Here is a 22,521-nt window from a genome sequence, read left to right as displayed (position 1 = left end):
CAGCTGCTCCTTGCTAATGTAAAGCACTGTTTTGGAACACAGTAAAAACTCTGGGTGCTCATCTTTATTCCTTTCTCCTTTATAGTTTTCTTTTGTGTCACCCTTTTCTAGATCAACTGGTTCACATTTTGCAATTGTAGTTCCTTTTTTGTTGTTTGTCAGAAACACTCAGCAAATGAACAGGAATCTGTTCCTGCTTCAGAGCTATGTAAACTTTGGTAGCTAAAATTCCCCAAGATCATGGGCCACATCTTTAAGGGAATTTCTACACACTGAATTTGTAGGATACCCTTTCCTGGTGTGTGGCTGGATTTCTTTATGATTAAAACCAGTAATAATTAGCAACTAATGCACTTCTGGCTACGCAAACCTCTTGCTCAAATTCCAGAGGTCCAATTTTCAAACTCAATTTTTGGATGGTTGCCCTTGCCACTATCTCCATTTGAAACCAATGAGGTGTTCAGTTTTGGATCTTCTATTACATAGCATTTTAGCATGTCAGGTTTAATAACTTACATTCGAGCCAGTGTCCACTATTCCTGTGCATTTCACAGGTCCTATTACACACAATAGCCAAGCTTCCACTATTGTTTAACTGTCCAGAACTAAACAAAAACTGTGTGACCAAGCCTTGTACCTCCAAACTTTGCCGCTTCATTTTGGTATACCTTCAGCATGGAGCCACCCTCCCTACTCCTCCATTATCTGAATGTGGTGAGGTGCTTTAACTAGGAACTTGTGATGTGCTACCCTGGCTAACCTTATATTTATAACAATCTGTTTTGTGGTCCATCTTTTCACAATACGAGCATTTAACTGAACTGCTTCCCTTAATTTTTTTTTGCACTATTGCCAGTTTCTCTAGTTTTACAAACCAAATTTATCATTTTTTTGAATAGTTCAAAAGTGTCAAATCAAATTAGAATAATCTTTTCCATTGTTAGGCACAGAGCAGTCCTTACAGACCTCATGAAGATCAGCTTCTATTTTCCTTACTAGCAGCTGCTTCCTCTTCTGTTTAACTGCTATGAGGAAAGATTCAAGTTCAATGGCAAATTTCACAGCCTCTTAGAGTGTCCTTGTCCTCCTTTTGCTGATGTTAATCTGCTAAATCAAACCCAGCTATGTCTATGAACTGATCCATATATCCTATGCAAATATATCCTAGCAGTCATCTTTGATATCTGGATATGCCAGGTCCTCAACTTCCAGTTCAGATAGTCTCTTTTTTCTCATTCTAACTTTTAGCTGTGTCCATGCCAGATCACATATTGATGACTGGCTCCAAACAGCGTATCAAAAGACTTGTACCAAATCTGCTGAAGTTTTGAAGAAAGTCAAACCACTGAACTGGTAAAAGCACTGGGAACCAGAGTTTGTTGAAATACTAAAATAGCTTTTGACAGCAGTGCAGGCATTTTTCTGCAGTTGCAGAGGATCTTTTCTTCATTTCAGTTTATTCAACTACTTCAGTTCAATGCCTACTTCATTCAAAGTTAAGAAACTGACTGGGAGTTGAAAAAACAGAAAAGTTTGTCTCTCTTCCAATATGAATAAATATAAGATTTGAGAGGAGGATATCTACCAGTTCTAAAATCTTGAAGGGTAAGCTGACCAAAATCAATCATTTCAACTCATTAACTACAGATTCCCTTGCTTAATAAATTAGTTTTTATATATAAAACATGTTTTGCTAAACATTTTTTTAATGATGTATCCACCACATTTAAGGTAGTTGTATATAACAAATGAAAAATTTAAATGCTGTTTTTGTGCATTTTTAATTGAATTCCAATTGCCAACCAAATAGAGTTTGACACAAATCACAAATAAAAAAATGTATCTTCTAGTAGAAGTAAGAAATGTCCTATTCACTGTTTTCTAACATCTTCTGAGTCCTCCAGGATGGAAAGGTAAGGAAGGGGCAAGTGACCCCAATGGACAATGCTTTCCAGAAGGTTCTGGAGGCTCACAGTGCAGGTGCCTCAATCCTACAAAGTGAGAACATGCAGAGGCCACTCGAAGAATTAACTTTTCTTTAGAAAAATAATTTAAAGACATACATGCAAGACAAGACTAAAATTGACAATTTAAAAATCAATCCACTGTAACACAGCAAATTAGATGTGGATATTTTATTTTGGAATTGAGCAATTCATAACAACTGAACAACTGTTCACTTTATGAGAACATTATGGAAGTTTTAGCATTGAATTCCAATTCCTTTTACTACTGCATACCAACTCATATGTTTAAGATATGCAAGATTTTTGTAAGATAAAAATACACAACCATCTTACTAAAATAGTTTCTTCAAAAAAGTCTGTAAAACTCCAAAAAAATGAATCTCACTATTATATGAATACAAATTTGAATCAGTTAAGATTAATTCATTTTAAAAGCATTTTATTATGAGTGGAGACTCAATCCAAATGCAGCACTATGCTGATATCTCTAGATGTCAAACAAAGTTGACCGTAGAGCACTGATAACATGTATATGAGATCTTTCTCAGGAGCAAATGGGACAATATGGCACTGGATCCACTCATTCTCATTAGCCAGCTGAGCTGGACACCCACTTCTCACCACCCAAGTCTCTATCCTGGAGTTTTGTGTTTAGCTCAACACTATCCCCTTTCTCTATAAGACCTGTATGAGATCATTCAGAGTAATCATACCACCAAAGATGCAAGTGTCAAGAATGTAGATGACAAAAGAATGTCTCCAACAATGCAGCCTCTGTCATCACCAAAACGCCTCAACATTTAGAAGAAATCAGTAGATGGATGAAGAGCAATTGGCTCAAGTTCACCCCAAGAAAAAACACTGTGAAGCAGGGGGAAGGGAGGGAATTGTTTGAGAAACTTACCAATGCATTCTGTTGGGCAGAAATTAAAACTGGTTGAACACAATTTTATTCAGCAACCACACTTCTGAATGACAAACTCACTTTGGCTGTATCTATATTAGAAAGGATTTGCCAGTATAGATATGCTGGTAAACCCTCCTAGGGGAAATGCAGTTTATAGTAGCAAAAGAAAAAACAACGAGAGTCCTGTAGCACTTTAAAGACTAACAAATTTAATTTCTCCAGGCATACGCTTTCGTAGGCTGTAACCCACTTCGTCAGATGTAAGGAACAGAAATCAGATAGGAGGTATATATATATATATATATAGGTATATATAGATATCCAAGGGTAAGGAACAACAATGGGGAAGGTAGATATAAGCAAAGTCCATTCATTCAGTTAGAGTAGTTGAGGCCTATACACAACCATTGATTAGGAGGTAAGAATGTGTGAACAGTGACAATTACTTCTTGTAATGAGATAACCATTCCAAGTCCCTATTTAGACCCAGTGTGATTGTGTCAAATTTGCAGATGAGTTCAAGCTCCGCAGTTTCTCTTTGAAGTCAGTTTTTGAAGTTTTTTTGTAGAAGTATAGCAACTTTCAAGTCAGTTACAGAGTGTCCTGGGAGATTGAAGTGCTCTCTGACTGGTTTATGGATGTTACTGTTTTTAATGTCTGATTTGTGTCCATTTATTCTTTTGCGTAGTGACAGTCTAGTTTGGCCAATGCACATGGCAGAGGGGCACTGCTGGCACATGGCATATGTTACATTAGTAGATGTACAGGTGAATGAGCTCCTTATGGTGTGGCTGATGTTGTTAGGACCTCTGATGGTATCACTAGAGTCGATGTGTGGGCAGAGCTGGCAACGGGGTTTGTTGCAGAGGTAGGTTCCTGGGTTAGTATTCTTGTATGGTGTATGGTTGCTGGTGAATATTTGCTTCAGGTTGGGGGGCTGTCTGTAAGCAAGGATAGGTCTGCCTCCCACAGCTTGAGCGAATGAGGGATCATTTGCTAGGATAGGTTGTAGATCCTTAATGATGTGTTGGAGAGATTTTAACTGGGGACTGTAAGTGATGGCCAGTGGTGTTCTGTTGTTTTCTTTGTTGGGTCTGTCCTGTAGTAGGTGACTTCTGGGTACCCGTCTGGCTCTGTCAATTTGTTTCTTCACCTCTCCAGGTGGGTATTGTAGTTTTAAGAATGTTTTATGGAGATCCTGTAGGTGTTTGTCTCTGTCTGAGGGATCAGAGCAAATCCGGTTGTATCTTAAGGCTTGGCTGTAGACAATGTGTAATGTGTCCAGGGTGGAAGCTGGAAGCATGAAGATATGTATTGTGGTCAGTTGGTTTTCGGTATAGGGTGGTATTAATGTGACCATCATTTATTTGTATTGTAGTGTCCAGGAAGTGGATTTCTTGTGTGGACTGGTCCAGGCTGAAGTTGATAGTGGGGTGGAAATTATTGAAATCCCAGTGGAATTCTTCGAGGGACTCTTTCCCATGGGTCCAGATGGCAAAAGTGTCATTTTGCTGGTATAGTTTATACCAGTTTCTCAAACAAAATTAGCGATGCCTACAAAAAAATTCATTTAGTCAGAATAACTGCATGTACACTTTTATTGGAATAGCTATATTGGTTAGGGATGTGATATTTCACATTCCTAACCAACAGAGCTATGCCAGCAAAATTACTAAGTGTAGACCAGGCCTTAGTAATTAAGTATTTTGAAAACTGGTTAGACTCAATTTTTTATCTTTTGACTAACTTAATTAAAGCAAATACAAAATCCAGGGTACACTACTGAATTACATCAGGCACTCCTATCACTTCATGAAGTCATTTACTCAATTAAATCGTAGGGCCATTATTCTTCTGATACTGAAACAATACTGAAAAAACATCTTGTGCTCAACTGTCTCTTTAAGGTACTCATGCATGCTGTGTGCCCATTATAATTACTTTTTGGCCAATTAATTCTACAAATTGCAAGTTAACCCCAGTTCAAACATCTCTGAAGATTTTTAAATAGTGATGATAGTTTTAACATTTCTAAACAACAATCATAATTCTTGGGTTTGCATAGTTATAGCTATGTGAACAGGGTGTCAGATTAACATACTAGAAGCCTTTTCTTTAATTACTAAATAAGTAAAACATGGTCAGTGTAAATGTCATTTTCTGCACAGCAGTCTGTCAGTATGCTTCAGCTCATACCTGGAGAAACCAATAAAGAAGTAAAAGAACTGGTCAAACATTTTTAAAGGATTTTTTCCAAAGAAAAATAGCTTTTTTATTTTTTTTTTAATTGAAAATTTCTGCAAGCAAACTCAGAGATAAAGCGTCTGTGTTTTTCCATTCCTGCTCAACTTTTCAGCAGCAATATGGGAAAGGGGCAGGACAGGAAGAAATTTTTTTAAAATTCAAAAATGCATTTTTTTTTTTTAAATGTTCAGCACCATATTTTAAATAACTGAAAAAGTAAATTATTTTTCTACACCTGCAAAATGAAAATGACTGGCATTTCTGAAATAGCTCCCCCAGCATTTTTTTTAAAAATCAGCTCTATGGTTAATTGTAATATGAATTCCTGTCCACCTGCAGCTGAACTAGGACCAATTTCACATACGCCACTGACAGATCATCAGACTATGACTTTCAGTCACTATAGTATCTTTAATATGTGAACTTGTGATCTAAAGGTCATGAGTTAAAAGGACTTCATATTCCCAGGGCTCAAACTGAGATGGATCATAGACTGGAGAGTTTTTTGGTGGGTTTTTTTAAGCTGTCATATTGTTTTCCAAAATCTGTTTTCAATTTTTAAAAGCACCTCTAGCTGTTATAAATTGCAAAGCAAATCTGCCAAATTTCAACTGAGTGTAACCAAAACAGCCACGCTTAAGAGCAGCCTCTGTAGAGCCTGAAACAATACCTCTAAAAAGTTTACACTGCACCCCATTCATGTTCATGGGGTAAACTCAGGTGCCCAATGATGATCATTCAAAATGTCAACATTTTAAATATTTCACTATTAATGAAATTCTGAAAAGACTATGGAAGTCTACACAAACTATTAAAACACAATGAGCTATTTAGGAGATTACAATCAGTCTGTCTCCGTCCCCTCACAACACTGACCCATTAAACTGAATGCCAGAAAGGAGAAGAGGAGAGTTAGTTACAGGTGTGTGTAGAGGGGGGCATCTGAGCGCCACTAAACATTGGGGTACAATCCTGCGGAGCCCAACAAAGCATCCAAGCACATCCCCAGCCACTGCTGTCCAGGCGCCTTGCCCACACCAAGCAGCAAGATCATGGTCTGTTCTGACAGTCAAAATGGGGCAGCCTCTGTCCTTGGTTTACTTGGGGTTACTTCTTTCTGTGTTGGATATTATCTCCAGGCCCAGACAGATGTTACTGTGTTGGTTACCCGTGGTTCTTATTTTCAAACTTTTCTTGCAACCACCAAAGCCAGAAACAAAGTGTTTTCAAAATGAAAGCTTAGATTTTACCATCATATGACCCAGTGAGCCAATGTGACCTAGACATGTGTCTGTTATAGCTATATCTTAACTCCAGCCCTACCAAAGTGTGTCCCAATTTTCCATTAAAGTGGGGAGCCAAGTCTGAGGTCTCCAGCAGAGTACACATATGCAGTCTATGCCAGCGTTGTCTCAAACAGCCTGTAATACATCTTTGTGTTCAATTGTGGTACTGTTCCTCCCCAAAGGACTTCAAATTTAATTATATTGTAGTCATCATTAGTTTATGTTTCAACTATTGTTACTTCTTGAATTAACTCCTGCATGCTATTTAAGAGTATATTGAGTCTTTGCTCTTGTGTACTACAGAGCTGTTTCATGAAGCAGTAATTTAAACTGTTGAGAAATTGCTTCTCATAACTTGTTCCTGTCGTGTCATTTGCATGCAGGTAACTGAAAAGAAGTTACTCACCTGGTGCAGTAACGATGGTTCTTCGAGATGCGTACCTCTATGTGTGCTCCACTGCACGTGTGTGCACGCCCCCCAGTCCTGCTGATTGGAGAATTTTAAGAGTCTGTCCCATCCCACGCACACGCAGCTCCCCACCTGCCACGAGACTAGCTGGTGTACGTGGCATTCCCTCTTCAGTTCCTTCTCTACCACAGAGTCAACCTGTGGAACTCCAAAGTAGAGGGAAGGAGGGTGGGTGGTGGAGCATCCATAGGGACACACATCTCAAAGAACCATAGTTACTGCACAAGGTGAGTAACTTCTTCTTCAAGTAGTGTCCCTATGGATGCTTCACTGTAGATGACTCCTGACCAGAACCCATCACTGGAGGTTGGGATTTCAGAGTCGAGTCTGATATGGATGACAATACTGTGGCACCGAACTGGGCATCCGTAGCTGAATCCCCCAGAATAGCACAGTGTTCTGCAAAGATATGTGCAGATGCCCAGGTAGCTGCTATGCAGATCGCAGATATAGGGATACCCTTTGAGAAGGTGATCGACGAAGAGACTAAACTCGTGGAATGAGTGCCTAATGAAGATGGTAGCAGAATTTAATACAGCCAGAGGCCCAGCTGGAGAGCCTCTGAGTCAAGATCGCGGCACCTTTCAATCCATCCACAATGGAGAGGAAGAGCCTCAGAGATCTTCTAAAGGCCTTTGTACTGTCCAACTAGAAGGCCAGGGCATACAGGATGGCTTCCTTGTTGTCTCTATGGGGTTTGGGATAAAACGTTGGAAGATGAATAAGTTGATTCATGTGAAATGTAGAAGTTACTTTGAAGTGAACTTCAGATGCCGGCTGAGTGTGACCTTGTTGGGGGGAATGCACCATCAAAGCTGCTATCTCCCCTATCCATCTGGCTGAAATGCTGGTGATGAGGAATGCCGCCTTCATGGAAAGGTGAGTTAGTGAACAAGTGGCAATGGGTTCGAATGGCAGTCTAGTCAGTCCTTTCAATGCTAGATTAAGGTCTCATTGGGGAAATGGGGGGCTTGGATTGTGGGAAGAGGTTTGATATGTCTTCAAGAAACTTCTTCGTAATTGGGTGTGAAAAGACTGAGTAGCTTTCTACCTGGTGCTGGATGGTTGTGATTGCTGCTAGATGAATCTTCACTGAGCTAATAGAAAGACCCAAGTTCTTTAAGGTTAACAGAAAGTCTAGGACCACCGGCAAGGTGGCTGTATTAGATTTGACCTCCTTCAGTTGGCACCAGATCTGGAACCTCTTCCATTTCTGGAGTTAGGTACAAGGAGTGGTGTTCTATCTACTGTGTAATAGCATCTCCTATACGTTCTCAGAGCAAGATGCCTCTATGTGCTGGAACCATGAAGGAGCCACATCACAAGTCTCAAAATCCAGACTGGGATGGAGGATGTGTCCCCATTGTGTCACAGGAGACGAGGACTGACTGATTGCATCATTGATGGACAAAAGTGCCAGCTGTGACAGATAAGGGTACCATGTCTGCCTTGGCCAGATGGGGGCAATCAGAATCATGTTCACTTCCCCCCCACTTTCTTTTTTAATCTTCAACAGGACCTTCAGTAATAGAGTAATCGGGGAAAGGTGTAAAGGAGGCCCTTGTCTAAAGGAAGGAGGAGAGCGTCTCCCATAGAGTGTCACCTGATCTCCGCCCTGGAGCAGTACTGTATACATTTCTTGTTCTCATAAGTAGCAAACAAGTCTATTACTGGCGTCCCCCCTTGTCGGAATATATAGTGTACAATCGCCAACTTTATCTTCCATTTGTGGTCATGCTGGAATTTGTGGCTCAGACTTCCAATCATTGTGATGTGTATTGCCAGTAGGTAGGCTGCTGATATCAAGACATTGTGAGAGATGCACCAGTTCCATTGCCTTAGTGCTTCTATGCACAGAGAATGAGACCTGGCACCTCCCTGTTGGTTTATGTAGTACCTGCAGCCATGTTGTCTGTCATGACCTTTGTATGCATGTCCTTGAGCAGCAGGAAGAAGTGAGCGCACATGTTTCTGACCGCTTGTAGTTTAAATAGTTTGATATGCCAGCCTGGCTCTGCAAGAGATCATTTGTCATGTGTTGTGTGACCATCGAGATCTGCGCCCCATCCTATGAAGGACGCATCAGTAATCAGGAGCAGGGATGGGGAGGGCTGAGTAAACAAAATTCCTGTACAGACATTCGTCAGGTTCCTCAGGGATAGTTTGAAACTGCTGGGCACTGACATAGGTTTGTTGTCTCTGTTTGGCTTGTAAACTGAACTGAACCATGCTTGAAGGCATCGCATGTGTAGCCTGGCATTAGCAATAACGGATATGCCTGTTGCCATGAGTCCAAGAAGCTGGAGGCAATGTCTGGCCAAAGTTTGGGGGCTGGAAATGAGAAGAGAGTGAAAAATCTTTGCCTCAATGGAGTTGAGGTCGGCTCCTATGAATTCTAGTCTCTGGTACCGGTATTAAGGTTGATTTTTGCTCATTGATCTGTAGACCCAGATTCAGAAACAGGTCCTGTGCAACCTGAGTAATCTGTTGGGCCTCCATGTAGGACCTTGTCCTGAGAAAGCAGTCATTCAGGTAAAGATAAATCATTATATCTTGAGAGCATAAGTGGGACGCTACAACGGAGAGGACCTTGGAAAACACTCTGGGGGCCGAAGAGAGGTTGAAAGGGAGTACTCTGTATTGATAGTTGTCCTGGCCCAGCATGAAACTGAGGTAACGCCTGTGACTTGATATGATAGAAATGTGTAAGAATGCATCTCGGAGGTTGAGGGCCAAGAAAGAATGGTTACTTACCTTGTAACTGTTGTTCTTCAAGAAGTGTTGCTCATGTGCTTTCCCAATTTAGGTGTGTGTGCACCATGTGCACCGGTGCCAGAAAACTTTTTTCCTTAGGGGTATCTGTATAAGCCAGCTCTAGCACCCCCTGCAGCAGCGCACACATACGCCCGTACATAGGTGCCACCAGTTCCCCCTCCCTCTCAGTTCCTTCTTGCTAGAACTCCGACTGAGGGGAAGGAGAGCAGGTGTGGAATGGACATGAGCAACACATTTAAAAGAACAACAGTTACGTGGTAAGTAACCGTTCTTTCTTCAAGTGCTTGCTCATGTCCATTCCCAGTTTAGGTGACTCACCAGCAGTGTCTCCGGAGGTGGGTAGGAGTTCATGGATGTGACCCTCGAAGCACCGCTCTACCGAAGCCAGCATCGCCCCAAGGCTAGCAAGGCATAGTGGGATGCAAAAGTATGTACAGATGACCAATAGCTGCCTTGCAGATGTCCAGTATAGGGATGTGTGTTTGAAAGGCTGCAGATGATGCCTGAGCTCTCATTGAGTGGGCCGTCAAGGACACCAGAGGTACGACTCCAGCCTGCTCATAACAGGCCCAGAAGCAGGCTGTGATCCATTTTGGAAGACGCTGCGAAGAAACCGGTAGACCCTTCATCCAGTCTGTAACCGCCGTGTAGAGCAACAGAAGGGCTTAGTCCTGTCAATGTAAAAACCTAGGGCCCTCCTCACATCGAGAGAGTGCAGACACCTTTCCTCACTGGAGAGGTGTGGTTTGGGGCAAAAAAAACAGGCAGGTAAGATCTTCTGATTCAAGTGAAAATGGGAGACCACCTTAGGCAAAAAAGCTGGGTGCGGATGTAGCTGGACCATGTCCTTGTAAAACAACGTCTAGAGTGGTTCCAACGTTAACGTCCTGATCTTCAAACACTCACCTGGTAGACGCAATAGTGACAAGAAGGAGACCTTCCAGGACAGGTATGTAAGGGAGCACGAGGCCATAGGTTCAAAGGGCAGTCTGGTAAGTCTGGAAAGGACCAAGTTCAAATCCCACTGAGGAGCAGGCTCCCTTATTGACAGGAAAAGCTTTTCCAGACCCTTGAGGAATCTAGTCATCATTTAATGTGAGAAGACTGTTCTATCTCCCACCAAGGGGTGGATAGCAGATATGGCCGCCACATGGACCTTAATTATCGAGAAGGCCAATCCTTCTTCCCTCACGTGGAGCAGATACTGCAAGATTGCCTCTGTCGGGGACACTCCACGTTCAGTCACCCAAGTAAGTGAAGAGCTTCTACTTAGCCCTATAGGCCAATCTGGTCAATGGTTTCCTGCTCTCCAGGAGCACATACTGAACTCAGGTTGAGTACGCCTGCTCCTCCTGGTTCACTCATGGAGCAGCCAAGCAGTCAGGTGGAGGGGGGCCAGCTCCAGGTGGAGCAGGCAACCTTGATCTTGGGACAGAAGGTCCGGGCACAGCAGCAGAGTCCAATGCCTGAGTCCCACCAGCGCTAACAGCATTCAAAATCAATGTTGTCTGGGCCACACTAGTGCCTCAAAAATGACCTGCGCCTTGTCTCTTTTCACTTTCAGGATGACTTTATGGATCAAAGGTATCAGCAGGAAGGCATACAGGAGTCTCTCCGACCAAGGGAGAAGAAAAGCATCAGTGATGGAGTCTGCACTGAAGCCCCAATAGAAACAGAAGCGACGGCATTTCCTGTTGGCGAAGAGTTCCACTCGGGGATTGCCCCACCTTTGGAAGATGTGAGCTGCTACCTCGGGTGGAGGGAGCACTAGTGGCAAGAACAGAAGGACCTGCTGAGACAGTCTGCCAAAGAGTTGTGAATGGGATGAGAAGGGCTATTGAGTGAACATTGTGGCTGATGCAGAAATCCCAGAAATGCTTGGCCTCTACGCATAGGGCAGGGGATCTGCTCCCCCCTCCCCCGGTGCCTGCTGATATAATATACAGAGGCTGTATTGTCCGTGAGAATCTGCACAACCTTGTTGTCAAGATGTGGTAAAAAGACTGCACAGGCTAGATGAATTGCCCTGAGCTCTCTGATACTGATATGTAGCCCCAGTTCCTTTGAGGCTCATGTGCCCTGGGTCTTGAGAGAACCAATGTGAGCTCCCCATCCCAGGTCCGAGGCATCAGAGACCAGAGTTACTGAAGGCTGAGGCACTTTGTAGGGCATTCCCGGAAGGATGCGACCCGGACTCGACCACCATACCAAGGAGGTAAGTATTTTTGGAGGAACCGTAAGTATCCTGTCCAGCTGGTGCCTGACTAGAGAATAAATGGACGCCAACTACAGCCTTGCCTGGGGGACCACAGAGGAACAGGCCGCCATGTGGCTCAGGAGGCTGAGGCACACCATCGCCGCTGTGAGGGGACAAGCCAAAATGCTGGTAATAATCTCTGTCACTGCTCGGAATCTTTCCTTTGGAAGGAATGTCCTGGCCCTAGATGAGTCCAGGATTGCTCCGATAGTCCCCGTGCAAAGAAAAGAATTTAATACCGATTTTATTTAGGAGGCCCAGTGCCTGATAAACACTTTGGGTGATCAAAATGCTGGCTTGGACCTGGGATCTTGACCTGCCTGATGAGCCAGTTGTCCAGATAGGGGAACATCTGCACTCCTCTCTTCCTGAGGTAGGCTACTACCACAGCCACGCACTTGGTGAAAACTCTTGGCACAGTTGAGAGGCCAAAGGGGAGCACAACAAACTGATAGTGGCAGTCTCCTACCATAAATCTCAGGAGCTTCCTGTGACCAGGGAAGATTGTAATGTGGAAGTAACCGTCCTTTAAATCGAGAGCAGCATACTAGTCACCCGGATCCAGAGAGGGAATGATGGTGGCTACGGAGACCATGCGAAATTTTAATTTTCTGAGGTATTTGTTCTGGCGCCTTAAGTCCAGAATAGGCCGCAGCCCTTCCTTTGCCTTCAGGATCAAGAAGTAGCGGGAGTAAAGCCCTCGATCCCTCAGGTCTCTGGGAACCTCTTTCACCGCACCCATTTGCAGAAGTGATCACACCTCCTGTTTGAGGAGTTGCTCATGAGAGGGGTCCTGAAGACTGATTGGGGGGGGGGGGGGGAAGGCGGGAGTGAGGCAAACTGGAGGGTATAACCAATAGCCACCATGCTGAGCACCCACGTGTCTGATGTTATGGCAGCCCAGGCTGGGAGGAAACGGGCTAGACGAGAAGAAAACAAAAGGGAGGTTGGATCCATGGAAATAACTGGTAAGTCTCTCCCAGGTGCACCTTCAAAAGGCCTATTTTCTGCCCCGGTTATGGAGGCTAGAGCCCGGACGAGGGCCGGCAGATGACGAATAGCTCTGGTGCCTCTTGTAAGCCTTGTTTTTCCTTTTATAGGAGTCTCTGAGGGAGTGGTTCCCAGTGCGCTGTTCATGCTGGGGCTTAAAATGCCTCCGAGAGGAAGAAGACTTATAGAGGCTGTGTGACTGTAAAGTAGTCCTGGAGTCCAGCATCTGTAACAAAAGGGAGGTTGGATCCATGGAAATAACTGGTAAGTCTCTCCCAGGTGCACCTTCAAAAGGCCTATTTTCTGCCCCGGTTATGGAGGCTAGAGCCCGGACGAGGGCCGGCAGATGACGAATAGCTCTGGTGCCTCTTGTAAGCCTTGTTTTTCCTTTTATAGGAGTCTCTGAGGGAGTGGTTCCCAGTGCGCTGTTCATGCTGGGGCTTAAAATGCCTCCGAGAGGAAGAAGACTTATAGAGGCTGTGTGACTGTAAAGTAGTCCTGGAGTCCAGCATCTGTTTGCTCAGCAAAGAGGGCCGTTCCATCAAAGGGAAGGTCCTGGATAGCTGCAGGCTGGCCACAGAATTAATTTTTCGACTAAACAAGTTGAGTCTCTTTGCGTCTTTATGTTTAGGGGTCGAGCTGACTTTCCCCTGCCTGTCCCTTTCGGTGCCGGCCATGGCAACCAGGGATCCCGGTGCAGGGTGAGTATAAAGGTATTCAAACCCCTTTGCCAGCACATAGTATTTTCTTTCTGCCCTCTTAGATGTGGGAAGCCAGGAGGCTGGGGTTTGCCACAAGGCCCTGGCTAGTTTAACAGCCCCTTCATGGACTGGTAGGGCCACTCTACTAGGAGCTGCTGAGGCCAAAATTCCAAACAGCTCGTCAGCCAGCTCATCTAGTTCCTCAATCTTGAGGCCCAGGTTGGAGACAACCATTTTCGATAAGTCCTGGTGCATCTTAAAATCATCCAGGGGCACTGCAGAAGAGAGTCCGGCGACAATAAGGAAGAGGCCGGCACCTGCGCTGGGGGAGGGGCCTCTGTTCTGGGTGGGGTAGAACCCACGGAGCCCGAGGTGTGCAAACCTTCATGGTCTAAATCCGAGTCCAAGTGCAGTGCCGCATTCTGAGGAATGGAAGACTGTGGCACCAAGGTTCCTCTCGTGGAACTAGTTTGTGGGATCCCACAGGGAAACCCTCACCAGTACAGCCATGGTCCAGGCCATTGGCTTTGTGGTCATGCTGAGATTGATGGTAAATTGGGGAATCTGGGCACCCTCATCGTTGTCCGAGGATGAGGTGCTGATATCCGATAGTCATGGTGGTGCCATCCCCAAATACCTTGCAGTGCCGTGCGAGACACATTGTTGAGGTGCCTGCACTGAGGAGCGGCATGAGAAGCCTGAACGCTGGATATGCTGGGACCGGGACTTGTCCTTGGCCTTCATGGCCTAGGTATGGGCTAGGTGAACAGGGTCACGGTGCCAGGGAAACGCACTGTGAGTCTGGCGATCTGTGGCGCTTTGCTCCATAGCAATGCTCTGCTCGGTTCCGATCCTCTGGAGAACAGAGGCAGAAGCCTGATCTGGTGGTGGTCTGACCCGGAGAGCATGGCCTCAACTCCAGGGATCGCCTGCGCACCGGTGAACAGTGCCTCGGTGATGGGGACTATTGAGCAGAGCTGTCCCTCGATAAGCTGCCCCAAGAGGCTGGTGCTGGATCTCAGTGTGGTACTCTGTCATCCCTCAGTGTCTGCAGTACCAGCAGCGCCAGGAGGTTCTTCATAGCTTGGAAGGCCTCTGGAGTCAACGGCACTACTAAATGATGAAGGCCTCTACCGCTAGTCAGAGTTGGGCCGGTGCCAGGATCAATGCTTGCTGAGGTGAGGGACCCTTCTGAGGCAGGGAGGTTTGGCGGCTCAATGTAGGTCTTGCAGGTTCCCTTTAGCGTTCTCCACAGGAGAGCATCCCTGTTCCGAGCAGATCTTCTTGGACCCTTCTTTGGAACCGGTAAGGGAGATCAGTGCCGGGCAGCTGAAGCTGGCATCGAAGGGGCACTGCGCACCGAGGCCGTCGTGCTCGGTGCTGAGTCCAATCTGCTACTTCTTACACAAAGCGCAGGGTTTAAACCACGGGGAATGGGGCATGCCCGGATCCTGGAATTCTAACTACTAATAAACTAGGACTAACTGTAATCAAAACAAGTAACTATATACACTAAAACGATGAATAGACCACTAGGGAGGTTGAGAAGAGACTTGCAAAGGCAAGAGTGTTTCAGCACTATCACTGGCAGCAAGAAGGAACTGAGAGGGAGGGGGCACCAGAGCCGGCTTGTACAGGTACCGCTAAGGGAAAAAGTTTTCCAGCATCGGTGCATGTGGTGAGCACACACACCTAAACTGGGAATAGAGATGAGTAAGCAGTCGAAGAACCATCAATCTTCTTCTAATGCTGGGCTGATCGTTGATAGGGTGACCATTTGAATTTTTGCTCTGACATATCTGTTGAGCGCTCTGAGGTCCAATATAGGTCTTCAACCTCCCTCTTTCTTTGGTATCAGAAAGCAACGAGATGTATCAGCACAGGCTTTATAGCTCCTACACAGCTCATGAGAAGGATTCCTGAAGAAGGATGGGGAAGGGTGTTTGGGAGTGGGATGGGAGATGTGAATGGCATATCCATTCTGGATGATTTCCAACACCCACTTGTCAGAGATTACCCATTTCCAGGTGCTGCAAAATGGGATAAGGCAGTGTCCAAAAGGAGGAGTGCAGTTTCCCAGAATAAGGTAGCAATGGGAGAGTTCTACCGGCACCTCAACCAACTTGTCAAAAACCTACTGCTTCGAGGTTGAGGGTTGAAGGATGAGATAAGTTGGTTGTGGTCCCACTTGTTTTCACTTGGGGAACTTTGTAAAACCACAGCGAAAGAAATCAATCTCTGTGATGAATATTGAGATGTGTACTGTGATGACTGGGGCTTAAACTGCAGGTGAGGACTGTATTTTCTCTTGTAGGCTGGCATGTATATACCATGGGACTAAGAATCGCCCAAGAATCCTTCACTGTGTGAAAGGACGCGTCCGTCTTTTTGATGAACAGCTTCGTTTCCTCAAAGGGGAGGTCAAATACCGTGGTTTGGACCTCCTTAGGGAAGTCGGACAAATGCAGCCATGAAGCCCTTCTCATAACTACAGTAGTGAAACTGAACATACCACAGTGTCTGCTGTGCCCAATGCGGACTGAAGAGACATTTTCGCCACCAGCTGGTTCTCATTGATTATGGCCATAAATTGGTCTTTGAGAGTTTGGGAGCTGATCAACAAAGGAACGTTGTTTCACATAGTTCTGGTAGTCATATTTGGCTAACGATGCCTGGTAATTTGCTACCTGGAACTGAAGGGTGGCTGAAGAATACGTTTGTCTGTCAAATAGGTCCAAAATGTTTCCCATCTCAATCATATGGGATGGATTTAAACTGGTATTGGCAGCCCTTCGAATTAACTGCATCCACAATGACAGAATTTAGAGATGGGTGGGAAAATAAAAATTCTGTGCCCTTCACCAGTACATAATACTTCTCATCTGCCTGCTTGCATGTCGGCAGAATGGACACAGAGGTCTGCCACATGACTCTGGCATGGCCCTGGAGCACCTCATTAACTGGGAGTGCCACCTTGGCAAAGGTAGAAGAGTATAGAATGTCCACCAGTTTGTGGTGAGACTTGGTCACTTTGCGCAGCTGTATTTGCAGGGTGTCTGCTACCCTCTGAGCTAAGTCCTAGAATGATTTAAAATCATCCATCATGGATGGCAGAGGGGGCATCAGTGTTTCATCCGGTGAGGACAATGAAAGAGGCTTGCGGGATGTCCTCCTTTTCTGCCTCAGCTTCAGTTTCTTCCTCCAGTTGATTAAGGGGTTCTAAACTATTTGATGCCACAGCTGAAGGAGGATGTCTCCTTGTCTGCTGGTATGCCCCATTAGGTACCTAGGAAGTTTGTTGCTTCTGGACCTGCCAGAGGTTCCAGTACAGCCATTGAGGGTAAAGGGCTAGCGGCGGATACCATGGTTGCCCAAACCATGGAAGCTAAAGCGTTGGCAAGCAGGCAGTAGACCTGGTGTTCATGATGGGAATGGGACCTATAGTGGATATGAGTGGTGGGAACCCAAGTCCTCTCACTCACTATCTGACTCTGATGATGAGACGGTGCATGGCATGAAGATATCATTGAGTCCAGTGCTCTGTGTGAACTTGGTACTGGAACCCCAGTACTGAGAAGGGGTGAGTCCAGTGCGTCAGACACCGAGAGATCCATTGCACACCTGAAATCCACAGTGGTTGTCGATGCCGATGGCATATATCGACAGAGTCGGAGATGTGGACTTAGTTGTATGGTCCACTGGTGCCACGCACACTGGGGTCAGTGCCAATGACCGTGTCGACGTAGCCTTCTCCTGGGCAGATCTTCTATGCTTCTCACACTCCCACAGGACCAGTACTACTTTGTCCAAGCCTATTGAGTCTTTGGGAAGACCGACTTGTTCTGTCGGCTCAGTACTGTGCATGCCCCAGATACCAACTCTAGACAGCTTTGATGCTGTTGGTACCAATGGAGCCAGAAATGGTTTTCAGTTCTATTGGGCATCAATATGGGGGCTCACAGATCCTTTCTTAGCGGTCTTGAGTGAGTGGCTCATCTCTCAGCTCTTCGCCTGCCTTCAATGTAGAAGGTTGTAGTGATAGTTCTCGCCAGGACTCTGGAGGTTGAAGGGCCGACTCCATGATCAGGAGTTAAAGCCTTAACTCTCCATCCTTCCTGGATCTGGGTTTTAGCTGCTGGCACCAATCACACTATAGTGGATTGTGCTTTCCCCCCAGGCAGTGAATGCACTGCAAATGTCCATCTGTCACTGGGATGGATTCTTTGCAGCTAAGACACTTTTTGAAGCTTGGAGAGCCAGGCATACCCTTGTCTGGAGGGGAGGGGAGGGGACTTTCCCCTCCCCAGTTTAAGCGGGTGGGAGGCAAACCCTTTATTCTCTTCTCTTTTCTTGGCAAGGCCAACTAAAAATGAAAAAGATACTTAAAAAAAGGCTTCAAGGGAAGCTAGCATTTGCAAAACTATTAGGCATTAACAATCCATGAACGGATAGCTCTTCACTCTGTATCTAGCCAGGGCAGTTGAGAAGGAACTGAGGAGTGAATGCACATACACATTGGCTAGTTTCGTGGCAGGCGCAGAGCCGCATGTTTGCCAGGGGACGGACTGCTATTAAATTTCTCCAATTAGCATCATGGGCGCGCGCGCACACACGCACACACACACAGTGAATTGAACATTCATAAATGTGATCAAGTCATGGCTACTTGCACCTAAGCCACCATATTAGTTTTTAGTTCTGTGATTAGTTCCCCTTTATCTGTTAGGACAAAATCTAAGACAGAATTCCCTTGCAACACTTTTTGAGTTAGGAAATTGTCATCTATAATGTTTAGAAATTCCAAGGATGTTTTAATACTGGCAGCATGAGACCAACAGTATATGTCACTCAAATTAAATTTCCCATGATCACAGGATTTTTTCCCCTACACATATAATCATTCCTACTGTAATGACTTCTACTAGAAAGAAGGCATGGGTTTATGCCAACATGAAATCATAGTGAACCCCACAAAGCACTACATTGCTGTACTGTTTTTAAAAAGCCCGTGTGCGCTAAGTTCAGCCAAAGAACAAACCTACCCAATAGCAGCAGGACCAAAAATGTGCGAACACCTAATGTCAGGAGGAAAGCCCTGTATGAAAGTCAAAGGGATCACCCTGAATGTAGTAAACTGTGAAAAGAAAGGTCAACTTTGACAGTCTGAAAGATCTAGACTATAGCAGACACCTAGAGACGAGGAGAACACCACTAAAGAGATAGAGATGCATCAGCCCGCTATCTTAAGGAACACCTGATGTCACCATGGATCAACTGAGGAGCCTATATAAATCTGTCCCGACACTAGTTTGCTGCAGCTTTAGACTTTTTTTTTGTGGCGCAGAGATGGTAGAGATTGAAAAGTAAGGGTTTGCATTGCAAAAATGTGTAAGTATTGTTACTTTTTTTTTTTTTTTTTTTTAAGTTTGATATTCTTCTGGACTCTTCTGAAGCTTGTGTTTTTATTCTGATCTGATCCAGAGTAGAAGTTATAGCTCAGTAAACAGTATGTGTTTAACCATGCTAAGCTTGCAAATAGACAAAATACATACTCATCACTGCTCACTTATCAGTTTCTAGTGCATACCATTTCATATCACTCTTTTATCTAATATCTTCATTGACTATGAATCTTCTGGGGCACGGATGATTTCCACATCCCAATACCTATCTTTTACTACAAAGAAAAGGATTTTCAGGGAGGAAAAGTTATGGCCTCTCTATTCCAACAGGGAAAGAGGACCTTGAGGCTCTATGTAGAGTTCTTTAGGACCTGAGCTTCCATTCTTTGTGCACCCATTATGTCAACAGGAGTTTTGTATACACAGCAAGGATGGTATAGAATTTACTATTTTAAAAACTGTTTCATTAATGCACAGCACAATACACTTAGTTTTAGTTACATATACAACTTGTGATTACACACACACACACACACACACAGACACACACTAACTTTTGGTTACATGAAGCAGTAAATTCAGAGATTAATTTAGGATTGTACAAATAAAAAATAAAACTGCAGTGGGCACACTACTAATATATGTAATTATAATACTGAACGTCAGAATGTATATATATTTTTGGTTCAGTATTTTCTCAAGGAAGTTATACATGTTGACTCATTTCAGTTTTCATTATAATATAAACAGAAGTCAAAAACATTTGATTATATGAAAATGACAATAGGCTTCAAGTATCAAATAATCAGAAAATGACAATAGGCTTCAAGTGTCAAGTAATCAGAAGCATGCAGAGTTTGACAACCAATCCGTCCATTTGGCCATCCAGCACTCTGTAGCGGAAGACTAACTTTGATGTACTGGACAGACCAAGCCTATTCCTCAGTTTGAACGGATGTATCCAAAGTTCCAAAAGACTCATTTTCTATTCTTGCTGAACTTGCTGGACACAGCAACTGCATCACCAGTTCTATTGGAATACCAAGCACTCTTCAGATTTTTCCACAACGTCACAGGAGAAACTTTTTCCTTGATAACAGATGAAAATATTGATATTAAATATTAATTTAAATTCAAGAATATATAGCATAAAGTTGAGATTTTTTTTTGTACAGCTGAAATTTTTTCCTGAGTATTTTGGCCAACATGCGTACAGGAGTAACTGCCTCGTGAAATCTCTTTTTGTATTTTCACCTTGTGTGGTATAAGATCTTCGTTTTTCATTGATCCAACCACACATACTTCAAATGCAACTGCAATTGTTGACGTGTTGCTTTGGAGTGTGTCAAGTGACACAGCAACTGGTTTCAAATGACTGATCAAGTTCTTTGATTCTCAGATAAAATCCCTTGATAATTAAACATAGAGACCACCATCTTCAATTTCTGTCTCAAGATCACGCTCAATCTTGAGATAATGTAGTCAATTTTTACAGTTTCCAGGCATGCTTATTTGACTGTTCCACTGTGTCTCACCAGTGATCTAGGCTTTTACAGATCCTTGGAATTCTTTTAACCAGGCTCCAGGCTGATAGTGATTACAAAAATACTTTTGTAAATTTACATATTTTATCAAAGCACTTGTAAGGTCTTGTCCAAACAGACTTAGTCAATATGATACACATCCATATGTAACTAAATTGTTATCTTGTTCCAAATCACTTCTCATCTTTTTCTCATCTTGTATTAACACTTTTCCATGTAATTTGTTGCATGCTTCCACCCTCAAGCCATCAGTACTTGTATCTAACAGTTCACCTGCTACTGGCTTTAAACTGGTTGCTTTGTAGCCTGGCTTTAGGCAGTTGACCACTGTTTGAAAAGCTGGATGCTCATTTTTTTATTACTGACATAAAAACATTCTGCAATTTTCAAGTCTATCTTTTCTTTCAGTTCTGGAGTTGTTTTTGGTACAAACATATCCTTTTATGGCTGAAAAACCATGATACTTTCTCCTTGTTGTCTCCAGCCAACCTGGATCTGCTTTCTTTTGGTGTATTTGTCAAAGGCAATGCAATTTTAACAGTACCTTCATCCTCACAGTCTGATTCTAATATTTGCATAAGTTTAGCCAACAGCAGTGGTTCTGGTGTGTCTTTATTCTTTCTCCCACATTTTGTAAAATGTTTCCTCATATGGTCTGCCTTCCCACTCATTTTTTCTTTGCAATTTCTGCATCAAAGACTCTCTTTGCCATCTTCATGAACTTTCTCAAAATAACCATGAATTAGGTCAGGTGGTCTTCACTTTCGTTCATGTTGAAATATTTTTACTTGAGTCGCTATACTTAGAGTTCAGTTACAGCAACTGCTCTCCAGCCAGCCATATCAAGAGACAGTACTGGCCTGGACAGTTAATTCAGCAACTGACCTCAAACAAACAAACAAACTTCTGAATTTGGTAATTCCCCTTCTTTTGCCAAACAAATATGAAATTTTCATTGATGAACAAAAAAGAGGAATTCCCAGATTCATAAGTTTCTTTTTGAAATAGCCAAGAAAATAGCATATAGCTTTAGATTGAGGTTCTTCTTGGTTTTATTTTATTGCCTTCATTTAAAACAGACTGTATTGCTGCAAAACAATTATCAAACCACTAAATATTTTTCAGTAATATTCATTCATATATTCTAATAATTTTATTTTTCCAGTTTAAACTGGTATTTTTCAGTGCCATGTCCTAAGATAGATTTTCCCAGGTAATTGACAACCCCGATAAACAAAAATTCATGTCAAGTAATGAATTCTTATCTACTCAAGTTTTTGATGGTCTGAAACTTGCTTTTCTCATTTACTAGGTAAACTATATATTCCCTCCTCCCTTGTTTGGTTCCGTTTTATGACTCTGTATATTTATATTATTCTTGTAGGAGAAATGATACTGAAATTTAGGACAGAATAAATTGTTTTTATTTCATTTTATAAATGCTTTTGTTTTTCCCCTTTATTTTTGAAAACAGAACTGTAGCTCCAGAAGAACATTAGTGAAACTGCAGTAAATAAAAATACTGTCCACAACTCTCAGAGGCACAAAGGAAAGCACTCTAATTTTCTGAGCAAAATGAATGGGAAAAGCAGAACCTAAAGGAAAATTTGTATACACTTTAAACAGCTTTAAATTTTGCAAGTTAAATGTATGTTTTTCAATAAAACTGTAAAGTATCAAGATAAAGTCAGTATTCCTGAGGCTAATTCCTACAGGACTGCAAAATTTAACAAGCGATCTTTAAAATATAATTAGGAAAATCCACAAGATATGATTAAAATGAATAAAGTTGCACTGACTACTGCCAAAGAATTAAAATAAAGCTTCCAGCTTGCATTATAGTGTACTGAAAGTTCCCCCTCTATTATTATATTTTGGCTGATTAACAGACTGTACTACTGCTCAAGAATTTAACTCCTGTCTCTGCAACAGTTTCCTGTGTGACCCTGGGCAAGTAACTTAATTTCAGTTTCTCAGAT

At 43.3% G+C, this 22,521-nt stretch overlaps 1 protein-coding gene across 9 annotated transcripts in view; it reads right to left on the bottom strand.

Moving 5' to 3' along the window:
• LCORL (ligand dependent nuclear receptor corepressor like) overlaps nucleotides 1-22,521 on the bottom strand; it is a 170,859-nt gene that overhangs the window by 108,012 nt on the left and 40,326 nt on the right. The window lies entirely within an intron of this gene.

This window comes from Emydura macquarii, unplaced genomic scaffold (genome assembly GCF_026122565.2).
Source record: "Emydura macquarii macquarii isolate MOO-44397 ecotype Brisbane River unplaced genomic scaffold, CSIRO-AGI_Emac_v2 contig_3062, whole genome shotgun sequence".
In the NCBI taxonomy this organism is placed as follows: domain Eukaryota; kingdom Metazoa; phylum Chordata; order Testudines; family Chelidae; genus Emydura; species Emydura macquarii.
The sequence above is the reverse complement of the archived record's forward strand: the minus strand, read 5'-3'. Positions and strand labels throughout refer to the sequence as shown.